The sequence below is a fragment of the Suncus etruscus genome, chromosome 1 (assembly GCF_024139225.1).
Source record: "Suncus etruscus isolate mSunEtr1 chromosome 1, mSunEtr1.pri.cur, whole genome shotgun sequence".
In the NCBI taxonomy this organism is placed as follows: domain Eukaryota; kingdom Metazoa; phylum Chordata; class Mammalia; order Eulipotyphla; family Soricidae; genus Suncus; species Suncus etruscus.
The window spans coordinates 123221642-123235249 of NC_064848.1; the positions used below are offsets into that span (position 1 = coordinate 123221642).

General features: G+C 33.6%; 1 protein-coding gene and 1 non-coding gene across 2 annotated transcripts in view; one reads left to right on the forward strand and one right to left on the reverse strand.

The window, feature by feature from the left end:
* FOXP2 (forkhead box P2) overlaps positions 1–13608 on the forward strand; it is a 282742-nt gene that overhangs the window by 160332 nt on the left and 108802 nt on the right.
* Positions 10716–10903, reverse strand: LOC126033801 (U2 spliceosomal RNA). The gene has a single exon (XR_007504505.1). It is a non-coding gene; the product is annotated as a U2 spliceosomal RNA (small nuclear RNA).

A 13608-nucleotide genomic window follows, 5' to 3' on the forward strand; every position in this document is an offset into this window, starting at 1 on the left:
TTATTTCACTCAGCATAATAGTCTACTCAAGTGTAAGTTCTAATGATAGTCAGTATCATGTGCTACCAAAGGAGGCATACTCTTTACTGAATTTATATTTAAAGATTAAGTCATTTACTATTTCGAAGTATATAGTTCTCAAAAAAAGTATACCATCTTATAAATGTGTTTATCCACATTGTTAATCTTGTGCATACATAACTCAATTATCTTAAGGTTATACATGTAAATTTTAATCTAAAAACAAAAAAGTGAATTACCTAAGAACTCAGCAAAAGACATTATCATCCTTTGATGAAACTGATCATTCAAATATTTATGTGCATGATATTTACATTTACCTATGCAAATGAATATTTGTGAGCTATGGAGATTTGTACTTTGATGTCTTTTTCATTGTGACTTTTACTTATATTAAAATAAGATGTCAATATTTAAAAGGAAAAATGCAAGAAATCATAATACATTCTAAAACTGCTTAAAATATGAAGGAATTATATGTATTGTAGAAGTTAATGGACAGCATGTTTTATATTTGTAGAGACTTTCTAGTAACTTATTATAAATGACTTTAAATGTTTAAGAAAGATACTAGCTGAATCATATTATTGTTGCATCATATTCTTATATGTATTATTTAAAAATACTAACAATAACAAAAGAAAATTGATACTCTCATCAATCCACTTTTCTCTATACTAATGATTTGGTGGCTAAACAAAGAGGTATCAAATATTGATTATACATCATATAATATTTTATATATTTAAAAATAAATTTATTGAAAAACTCTGCTGTTGATCCTTTTTGCAACCAATACTCAGAGAAATTTTGACAATCTCATATAGTGTAATAAAACAAAAGGTGAAAGGAAACCATTCAGGAGAGATGTCTAGAATGAACTGAGTTCAGGAAGCTATACTGCTGTTAAGTATGGTTTGTAAATGTAATTATTAATACACTGAATTCACTAGGAAAGAACAAAATTAATCAAGAAGTTATATAAAAATTTCAAATAAGGCTTCTAAATCAGAAATCTTTATGCAGCTTTGAAATTTTTAATTCTAGCCCTAAACGTTATCACTGTACTACCTATGTATGCCATTAAAAATAAGCAACTACATTACTACATTACTTTGAGTGATATATTTGTATAATTTCATAATAAATTTAAGTTTATACTGACACTTCACATTATACCAAAAAATTAAATAGTGTAATGGAGCTTATATAAAGTTCTAAAAAATTTACAATCATTCAGCATGATACCCTTTAGTTCCTCCTTATTATAGTTACTTGCAGATTATCATCATTTTTATAACTCAGTATTATTATATCTTTAAAAAAGATGTAAACATCTTTTCAAAAATAGAATAGAATAGAATAGAATAGAATAATAATTCATTTTACTTGTTAGGAAAGTACATGTTCATCTTTTATAAGGTATACAACATTCATGAAACAAGAGTCATTTTTTTTCAAATCATAGGAATATTTATTAATTTATAATATGTGCCATGATGTTTGAAATAGATTAGAAAGAAGACAGCCACAACATTCAAAGACTGGGTAAGAGTAAAATAATGTAAATCTCTTAGATTATCAAGAATAAAGTCAACCCAGGACTGTGTATATATGTACATATAAAATATATTAGTTATTAGTTATTGTATAATTGGTTACTATATAATCACATATATAGATATATATATACACATATATAAAACATCATCGTTAGGGGCTGGCGAGGTGGCACTAGAGGTTAGGTAGAGGTTAGGTGTCGGCCTTGCAAGCACTAGCCAAGGAAGTACTACAGTGTCCAATATGGTCCCCCCAAGCCAGGGGCAATTTCTGAGCACTTAGCCAGTAGTAACCCCTGAGCATCAAATGGGTATGGCCCGAAAAACCAAAAGAAAACCAAAACATCATAGTTAAAGCATCATCTCACATTGTATGGTGGTTTTCAGTATATGAGACAAAAAGGAAGTTGAGCTGGAGAGTAGCACGGAGGTAGGGCATTTGCCTTGCATGCAGAAGAACAGTGGTTCAAATCCCAAGCCTATCAAGAGCGATTTCTGAGCCCAGAGCAATGAGCAATCCCTGAGTGTTGTCGGGTGTGACTCAAAAACTGAAAAGAAAAAAATAAATAAAAAGGAGGTTATTAGAAAGGGGATAATTCAACAGAACGTAGATGGTGGTAGCGACTTGGACAAAGAGGACACTGGTGAAGGGATCTGTGTTTGAGACATTGTATGCCTGAAAACCAAATTGGAATAATGTTGTAATTTCACAGTGAAAAACGAAAAGAAAGAAAAGTATTCTCAACAAATTGAGAATATTTGACCCATCAAGTAGTGTGGCTTAGGTCTGTTGGCAAGCATTGATTGGATAATAATAGGTTGGTGACTTGACAGCAAAACTGAAAAATATCTTGTGAAAGGTTAGATACAGTGGAGTTGAAAGGATGAAAAATGCAAGAATATAAAAAGAAGGCATGAAAGATGATGGGAGTGAGGGTGGCATCAAGATCAAGTATACACACAATGTAACTTTAAAGAATATTAGAAACACTTTGCTTTGTATTGGATGGAAATTTGATGAACAATAAACTCATAATTATGTCATTTATTGCCTTACATTATTTAGTCTTTTTTCCCCTTTTAAATATCACTGTGTCAGTCTTTCCAGGTGCCATGTTATTTGCCTTTGAACTTGGCAATAATTTTTTGGGAATGCTCTATCTAGGAGAAACCAGATGAAAAAGAAAAGTATATTCTTGTGGTTTTGGAAATTTTCTAGTCACAAAAATTTATTCTCACTACATGTCATGTTATTATCTGCCAAAATAATTGAAGTTATAACTTAGCAACTATTTTCTCATAAGATACTAATAATATGGGGTTGGAAAGATAGCACAGGGTGGTAGGGCGTTTGTCATGCAAGTGGCTGACCCAAGACCAATGATAGTTCGAATCCCAGAATCCCATATGGTACCTGGAGCATGCCAGGAGTGATTTCTGAGCCCAGAGCGAGGAAGAATCCCTGAGAACCACAGGGTGTGGCCCAAAATCAAAAATGTTATTAATAATATAATCACAGTGAGTTTTTTTCCTTTTCCTCAGAAATTAAGATGGATTAATGTAAATATGAGGAACATTAGTTACTTAATATGTTAAGATTTTGAACTTTTTAAGTAATTGGTTAATTTTTAGTAATTAATAAAATAAAGGTTTTTACTTCTTAGAAAAACCTTTTAATGAAAAGAGTATATATAGTTGGAATGAAACTTATGCAAAATATTTTGATAGTCTCTTTTTCACTCTATTGTCAATTAAATATTTTAAGTGATTCAATCAACCAACCACTAAATTGCCCATATATATACATTTATCTGCTTAATTTCACATTGAAAAGTACCTTCTTTTTTCCAATTAACAAAATCAGAGTCAAGGGCATAGGAAAAATATACAAAAAATTTGAAATATAGAAAAAGAGTGAAGGAGGGAGCCTGATCGCCTCCTGTTTTGTACATAAATTTATTTTTCAGTTTCAAGGAAGATAAATATATTTTGTTAAAAAATAAGAACAAAAAAAAACCAAAAAACAAAAAACATTGAAGGGAGAGAAACTGGGATGAGATGGGAACTTATATACAAGAGCTATTTCTACCTTATAGCAGACCTCAAATGAAATTTCAGAAATTGGTAGTTGATATTACTCTGACTGCTTTGATTTCTGAGTAAGGTATTTGTACATCATTTTCACTAAAAATCATTGATTTTAACATGTTTCTTAGAATCTTTTTCTTTTCATCTAGTTTTAAGTCCCTGATAAGCAAATATGTTGAAACTCTAAATCTAGTTAAATTGTTTTGCTTTTCCTTGGTCATTTGGTGGAAATATCAAGGCTGAAACAAAATTGCAATGTGATGTAGAAACTCTTTTAAAGGTATAACAGTCCTTCACAATAATTGTTATTATACTTATTTACTTTTTTTTTGGGGGGGTGGGTTTTATGGCCACACCCATTTGACGCTCAGGGGTTACTCCTGATTATGCTCACAGAAATGGTCCCTGGCTTGGAGGGACCATATGGAACGTTGGGAGACAGAAACACGGTCTATCCTAGGACAGCGCTTGCAAGGCAGACACCTTACCTCTAGAGCCATCTCTCCGGCCCCCTTATTTACTCTTATTACTTATTTATTTACTTTGTTATTATCTCTTGGGGAAACTGCTTAATAAAAGAGTTAAAGTATTTGCCTGTGACCATATTTTAATGGGTAATTAAGTAAAGATTCAAACTCAGGGTCAGTGAGATAATACATAAGGTAGAACTCTTACTTTACATGCAACCAATCCAGGTTTGATCCCCAGCAGCCCATCTAGTCCCTTGAGCACATCCAAGGATGATTCCTGAATGCAGAGCCATGCATAATGCCTGAGCATTAACTGGTGTGACTCAAAAATGTAAAATATAAAAGATTCATATTCAAGTTTTTTCTGATTCCAAGACTACTTTAGGAAATATCTCTAGTGGATTTTGTAGTTGTTTTGATTCTTAAGAATTTTCCCAGGAATTAGAGTAGTAGAGAAGGGTAGGCATTTGCCGGGCACATGACTGAATTCAAAATGATCCTTGGCACTGCAGACAAAGTTACCATATGGAGAAACCCAGCACCACCAGAACTGACCCATAAGCCTAAAGCTATGACTATACCAGTTATGGCCCAAAATCCCAATGCAAAGTATTATCCTACTAGAAACATTATAAGAAAGCTCTTCTCCCATCCCTATGTTAGAAGAATGCCTAAATATTTAAATTATCTTTAGCTGCCTTGAACATTTTGATTTAACTACTCTCAATTTTATAAACCAAAGATTTTCAGCTCCACCCACTTAGACAAGATCCCAGAAACGACTTGACAACCACCAGGCAGTGTTCCAAATCATGCCCTCAAATATTTGATTGTTTTTTATCCTCAATTCTGACAACTTCCTATATTTCTCCAATTAGTTTACATTTCCTTATTTTTCTTGAACCAACACTTTACTCTCATTAAATTTTCTACTCTCATTAAATCTTCTCTTTTGTTTGACATTTGAAACACTTATTTGGCATTTTTGAGTCTGTGCTATTTTTCTCAAATCCCCCCTCCTGCCATGTGTCTTTTTGTTCTCTATTATTAACTGGCTCTCAAAAATAATTAAAATATTCATTCTGCCATAAATATTCTAAAGCATTCCCCATTCCATGCCTTCTCCACACATGCCTTTTCCATTCTCTCTGTGTTGAGGCTGTTAGGGTTCATTAAGTCTAGTTCTTATCCTGGGTAAAATATTTTATCTTTTTATCCAATATCTATATGGAAGTTTATTTGTCTTTTATTCCTAAGTTATGATTTGTGGAAAGGCATTCTATAGTCTGTCCTACTAAATAATAATTATGCATATCTTTGTCTGACATAAAGAGCAATCTTTTATTTTGCTTATGTGGGATTTATTTTGTAATTCATAGTGATAAATGGATATTTTTTCATAAAAATCAGGTTGTAAGTACCATTTTAAATGAAAGCTTAATAATAAGCATTTGTCCCTTGTCTAATGAAAAGTTGTCCCTAAAAGAAAAGTTTTCAATGTAAATATTGTTGATCATTGTGAGAATTACAGAATGGAAAGAGTTCATGTTTGCTTTGCTATCTTTAGAAAGTAAAATGTTTTTCAAACAGATAGCTAGTTGGACCACATTTTGTTGAGTTTTATTCTAACCATAGTTGTTATAGTATATTAAATAGTGTAAGAAAAACCTATATTTCTCTAAATGTTCCAAATGATTTAAATTCTTAGTAGGGATTTGGAAACACTTATTTTAGCAGTTTATCTAAACAAGTTTTTCATGCTTTCAAGGGCCAATGGGATCACCTGAGAATTTGTTATAAATGCAGGATTTGGGACCCCATTTCAGTCTCACATAATCACACTCACCATGTAAACAAGGCCCTCAGAAATAATTATTGAATATTACATTCATTTATTAGAACACTGTTTTAATGTTATACATAACTGTAAAATGAAAACTTTGTCCTAGATATACATCTATATGTATATATAGTCAGAGGAATAACTATTTTTATACTTGATTATACTTAGCAAAATCCAGCTTTTTATTTAGCAGTTTATATGTGTGTTGAAAAATGATGTCATGATTACCAGTGATATTACATTTTTTTAAGTTTTACCTAGAAAATTCAACTAATTACTGAAGCTTTCACCTGATATCTCATATCAAATAGATAAACTGGTTGAATTGAAGAAATTCTACTTATAATAGGATATTTAAAATGAATAAAGAATAAAGAAATTTACTCTAATATATGTTTTTGGAAGTATTTTTAGTGACGTTTACTCTTTTTATAGGATTCTATTTATAATACCTTACTGATTGCTTGAGAACATTAGTTTGTGCAATGTTCATATATAGTTTATCAAATATTTGCTTTCTATGCTATATTTGATACAATCGTACAAGTTAAACATTTCCTTGACTTTATTTAACAGCTGTTAAGTAAGGCAGTGCTTCTAGATTTTATATCAGCATCAATTTTTTTCTATTAATTCTTGAATGGAAACATATATCATATTTGGAGGGAGGGATGCATGATCATCACTTTGGTTTTGGGCCACACCCAGTAATACTCAGCAGTGATTTTTGGCTCTGTGTACATGAATTCCTCCTGGCAGTGTTCAGGGGACCACCTGGGATGCTGCGGTTCAAGCCCAGGGGATGGCTGCAAGCAAGACAAGCAATTATCACTCTGCCCCCTGCATGTCTTTCCTAAGCAAGGTTTCTGTTGGGCGGTTTTTCCATTGACCAATCATTTGAAACATATGAACAAACCAAACGTTTGAAACATGGTACTTCATGATTCCTAACAGTAGTTTGTATTTTTGTTTTATACTTAATGCTAAGTATATATATTTTGCACCATATTTAAAAAAATTAATTATTTATTTTGTTTGCTGAACTTAACCAGTAATGCTCAGGGGTCACTCCTGACTCTATACTCAAGAATCACTATTGGTAATGATCAGGGGACCATATGGGATATGGGTGCTTGAACTTAGGATATCCTCCTGTAAGGTGAACTCTATATCCACCATACTGTTGTTCTGGCCCCTTACTGCATATTTTCAATGTAATGTAAACAACCCAAAGTAATAAAAATAACTCCTGTTTTATCATGCAGTTATAAATTTTGCATTAGTCTATGCAGTTTTACAAACTAGTCCTACTTGCAGTTCATGCTACTGTGTGCAAGTAGTACTAGGGCTAATGTTATGTCAGAAAAAGACAGATACCTAATTATCTCACTTATAAGTATTATAGGAATAAGGAGATACCTATATTACCCTTTTCTTTAGACTATAGAACTGAGAAGTACAAGGAAGATAAGAAATCAGGGTGGGATTAAGAAGAGGCAGATAGGAGGTTATAGGGGCCTTGAAAAATATTGATGATATAGAGACATGTATACAGATATACAGATATATACACACATATTTATACATATATACACACATATTTATATATATACACACATACACACATAATATACCACAAAATCAACAAAATGCACAATATCTAACCTATAACAATCTAACTTAAAAATGTGCCTGTCAAGAAGGCAGGCTGGGGTTTGGAGGGAAACTAGGGACTTTGGTGGAAATTGACAAGTCCATTTCCATTATTAGGAAAATTATGCCTCAAACAACTGTGAATAATTGTAAATCACATTACCTCAAAAATTATTAAATATTTGATTTAACGAATTGTGATTTACACCGTCATCTACAATTAATTTTTAAACATACAATGTTTCAGCACCACCACCAGTGTCAACCTCCCATTCACCAAAGTTCCCTGAGTCTATTCCATACTTCCACCCTGCTCCAGGTAGCCTTCATAACAAGCACCTATTTAAGTTTGATTATTAATATTTGTGTCTATATTTCATTGTTGTTGGCTCTGTGGTTTGGATATTTAGTCTGTTCTTCCTGAACTCCTCCAATGCACATGATGCACAAGTCTCCTTGGCCCCAGTTCCTAGTAATTTCATACCTGTCTTTCTCCTCCATGCAATTTCTTTCCTTCTCCTCAATAATTCTGAGGTTGAGTGTTCTAGACAACCCCCAATTCAAATCATTGCCTTCCCTCATGCAGTTATTCTAAATACCACATGTAAGTGATATCATCCTGCATAAAATACAGGATGCTGCATGATTGCATCTTTTCTTACATTTGTGAAGTATTCCCTTGTATAAATGTACCACACCTTCATTATTCACACATGTGTTGTTGAGCAACTATGCTGGTTGTCTCTTAGATACTGTATTGAGTGGTGAACAGTGATGTGCACAGATTCTGTTGAATGAATGTTTTTCTTTCCTGGAGATAGATAAACAAGAGGGAATTTTTAGGTACCATATGACAGGTGAATGTTCAGTTTACTGATAAGCCTCTGCATATTACTGCAGTTAACAGCAAGGTTGTAATTAGCTGTAAGGCTTGCAGGGGGCCCTGATGTCCTGCTTCTGGGTGGGGTGAGGGGCCCACCCAGGAACACCAATTTGTAGGCAACCCACCTGGAATTGTCGGGGAGGAGCGGGGAGAAGAGGAAGAAGAGAAAGAGAGAAGGGTTTTTATTACCACCTGAAGTCTGAAGCCTGCCTCTGCCTAGGGTTTTTTGAGAGAGAGGAATAGATAGAAATTCACTGGAGATGGGAGGCCTTGGTGGTTGGAAAGTTGCACTGGTGAAGTGGGTGTACTTTTTCAGCTGAAACCCAACTGAAAACACGTTTATAATCATGGTGCTTAAACAAAGATATTATAAAATTAAAAAAAGTTCACTGGTCAGAGAGTGTTGGGGGACCCTGTAGATCTGGATTTGAGAGAGAATAGAAAATGAAGGATAGATACAGAGCAGGTAGCATCACACTGATGCTTTATCTCTGGCCCCAAGGACCGGCAGGTGCTGCTCCTGACTCTACCCTAGGACCCCTCTCTACCTGTCAAAGTTTTTCTTTTTATACCACTGTGAGAGGGGCGTGTCCAGGTGAAGTGCCCAGTCCAACTGCCATTACTTGTGGGGTGTGTTTAATGGGTGTGTCCAAGTCCAATTACCATTACATCAATAAGTCTCCATGATATTTTCTTTAGAGTGGAAACCAACATTTCCACCAGCAGTGGATAAGAGTTCCTTTTTTTACTACAACTCACCAACACAAACTGTTCTCAGTATTTTTAACATGTATCTTCCCAATGGTGTAAGATGATTATCTCACTGTCATCTTGATAAATGATAATGAGCTTTTTCTCATGTGCTTGTTGGCCATATGTTCAGCTTTCTCAAGAAGTTGTCTATTTCTTCTTATTTTATAATGTCGTGTTTAGATTGGGGGGTAAATCTTTGTGTGTACTTTATATGTACTAGATATCAACCATTTTTTTGATTATTGACTGCAAATATTTTCTCCCACTCAGCTATCTTTTAATTTTAGACCATGTTACTTTTGCCATTCAGAAAATTTTCAGTTTGATAAAGGCCCATTTGTACAAATTTGATTCTGTAGCCTTTGTCATTGACTCCTTTGAGGTCTAGGTTTTCAAGCATTCTGCTATGTTTTTCTCAATGAAATATAAATTCAGGTCTGATTTCATGGTCTTTGACCAACTTTGAGTTGACTTTTGTGTAATGTGTGAGAAAAGTATTCAGCTTTAATTTCTTACAAGTGGTGTTTTAGTTCTCCCAACACCATTTGTTTAAGAGGCTGTCTATTCTATTTCATGTTCTCGGCTCCTTTATTAAAATTTAGTTGATTATACTTGGGGGCTTGTTATCAGATATTCTAGATTTAATACTTGGTCAGAAAGTCTATGTTCAAATATCACGCTCTTGATGAGTATGGTTATATAGTACAACTTCAAGTCAGGTAATGAGATGCTTCTCAATTTTTGTTTTTCAATATTATTTTGACTAACCTGGGTCTTTTATAATTCCACATGGACTTTTTAATTTACTATTCTAAGTCCTTGAAGAATGTTGTCTGAAATTGAATAGAGATGGTCAATTTGACATATTGATTCTTCTGTCAACATGTAAGGGATGTTTTCCATTACCTATGTCCTCAATTTCTTTCTTAAATGTTTTGAAGTTTTTGTGATAAAGGTCTCTGACCTCTTTTGTGAAGTTGATTCCTACCAATATATATGTATAATTCTACCAATTTTTGTGTTTTGATTTTCTATCCTGCCACTCTTCTGTATTGTCTTATAGTTTCTAGGAATTTTTTTGTGGACTCTTTAGGGTCTTCAATGTATATCATCAAGCCATCTTCAAATAAAGATAGTTTGATTTCTTTTCTTATTTAGATCTCTTTGATTTCTATCTCTTGCTGATTGCTATTGCTAGGATTTCTAATACTATTTTGAATAAGAGTGGAGATAGGGTTCAGGGCAGTGGTGCAGCAGTAGGGTGTTTGCCTTGTACACTGTTAACCTAGGATGGACCGTAGTTCGGTCCCCTGGTGTCCCATATGGTCCCCCAAGCCAGGAGCAAATTCTGAAAGCATAGCCAGGGGTTACCTCTGAGTATCACCGGGTGTGGCCCAAAAACCACAAATAAAACATATTTTCAGTTTTTCTTCTTCTTTTTTTTTTTTTGGTGCACGTTCTGGAGGTACTGTAATACCAGTCGATGCGTGAAATGGACGGAGCAAGCTCCTATTTCAGTTCCTAGTGCCAAAAATCCATTTAATATATTGTCGTCGGATAGATGACGTATCAAATATTAAACTGATAAGAACAGATACTACACTTGATCTTAGCCGAAAAGCCGAGAAGCGATACTTTCAGTTTTTCACCATTAAGATTAATACTGGCTAGGGTATATTTTAGAGAGCTTTAACTATCTTGAAGAAGATTCCTTTCACCATTATTTTGCTAGAATGTTTTAATCATGAATTGTTTTCTAATACATAGTGCAATAAATGCATGCCTATTAAAAATCATGACTGGGTGTTGGATCTTGTCAAAAGCTTTCTCTGCATTGATATGATTATATGATATTTATCTTTTACTTATATGGTGTATGAATTCATTTAACTTGCATATATTGATTCATACTTGCATCCCTTTTTCATGTTGTATAATTTTTTTTTGCAGTGCTGTTGGATTTTGTTTGCTAAGATTTTGTTGAGTATTTTTGCACCAATGTTAATCAGGGAGATTAGTCTGTAATTTTCTCTCTTGGTAGTATCTACCTTTGCTTTGGGTTTTAACATAATGTCAACTTCATCGAAGATGTTATTTCTTCAATATTTTTGGATGAGATCATGAGTCAATGGCAATAAATTTTCTTTGAATGATAAAACTCATCTTTTAACCAAGCTGGGTCTGGATTTTAGTCCTGAGGAGATTAAAAATTAATGTTTCAGTTTTCTTTGCTTGTAATTGGCCTATTTACTTTATCTTCTTCATTATCATTTAGTTTTGGGATATTATATATGATAAAAAATTTGTTCATTTCTTCTAGGTTCTCTAACTTAAGGGAATAAATTTGTTCATAGTATGTTTTCATGGCTTCTTGGATTTCTGTTTTTTTTTTATGATTCCTCCTCTTTCATTTCTGTTTTTTTTTTTTGGGGGGGGTGGCACACTCAGTGACACTCAGGGGTTACTCCTAGCTCTTGGCTCAGAAATCATTCCTGGCTTGAGGGACCAGATGGGACACTGGGAATTGAACTGTGGTCCGTCCTAGGTCATCCAAGTGCAAGACAAACGCCCTACCACTGCGCCACCACTCCAGCCTCCCTTCTTTCATTTCTGATCCAATTTATTTGAGCACTTTCTCCATTTTTCATTTGTCAATCTTGCAAATGGTTTATCTTATTTATTTTGTCAAAAAGCGTTCCTAGGGTCCGGAGAGATAGCACAGCGGCGTTTGCCTTGCAAGCAGCCGATCCAGGACCAAGGGTGGTTGGTTCAAATCCCGGTGTCCCATATGGTCCCCTGTGCCTGCCAGGAGCTATTTCTGAGCAGACAGCCAGGAGTAACCCCTGAGCACTGCCAGATGTGACCCAAAAAACAAAAACAAACAAACAAAAACAAAAAAACAACAAAAAAAGTTCCTAGTCTCACTGATACTTTCATTGTATTCTTGGTTTCTATATTTTTGATTTCTATTATTGTTTCTATATTGTTGATTGTTGATTTAGTTTTTATTATTTCTTTTCTTTAGTTGTTGAAGTTTTTTTGTTGTTGTTAGTAGACCAGAGTAAGCAATTTTTACTCCAGAAGTATTAAAAAAATTATGACAAGTGAAGACATAAGTATTTATATGCTTCACTTAAGAGTATTTATTAAATAATTTTAATTAGTTAAACTTAAATACTTTATTTTCATTATTTCTTGTGCCAGTTGCTACTGTTCCAATTAACTTATTTCAAGTGCATAAAAGCCAGTATTCAAAATGAAACAGTGTAACTTTTTCATGCTATGTTATACCAAATTATATTTTAAAATGTATATCTCAGCAGTATGTGAAAAATATTTGAGGAAATGCATAGCTAAGATGAGAAATATGGAAAAACTTTCCTAGACTGATTGAACAATAGTTCCTTGAAGTTCAAAATAGCTGCTTATTTAAAGCTAAGATAATAAGGGAGATCATAAATACCTTAATTGATCCAGAGAATCTTGATGACTGAGATTTTCTTCTTTATTTTTAATGTATTTAATATTTATTTCAAGCTCGTTCTATATTTCAGGTACTTTACCTCAATCCCATGGTTGATTTAAAATTAAAAAAAAAATCCTTTAAAGAATTAAATAAGCCTCAGAGATGGTACAGTGGGTAGAGTACATGCATACAACCTGGGTCTGATCCCTCATATCACATACGGTACTCCTACAGAGTCAGGAGTAAGCCTAGAACACAGCCGGGGGTGGCCCCCAAACAAAGATAAATTAAAAATTAAAAGATAAATTAAAAAGTAATTAACACCTTATTTTTAAAAATGCACAAAATTATTTACATTGTAAGAAACGTCCCTTCTTCCTTAAATTCCAGCACCCTTTTTAGTTTCTGTGTTTTTAAGTCTCTTGAAAGCAGAATTTTTTTTTATATTCATTTCTGTCCTCAAGAAACCTACAGTTCACATTTTCCTTAAGACGGCTGCACATTGGGAGGTGATGGAAATTGCTTTTCTGGTAGGATTTGATTATAAACAGATGGTTGGCTGGTTGGCTACTGCTTTATATGTGCCATTATAAAGATGTCCAAGCATAGTGAAGCATATTCATGTGCCAGTTCATGAAATGAAAGGAATCCTGAATATTTCACTTAAGAAGGACATTTTGGCTGTACCACATGCAAACTCTTGAAATATAAACTGAAGTCAAGCAATATCCTTCTTTCTCCAAGTAACTAGTTCTTTTCTGTTGACTTCCTAGAGTATGAATTATATGAAACATACTGCCTCTATTACTGAATATGTCAATTAAAAAGTTAAGAAAAGAGTATTTTCTCACTACCCTTAACTTTTGTTCTGC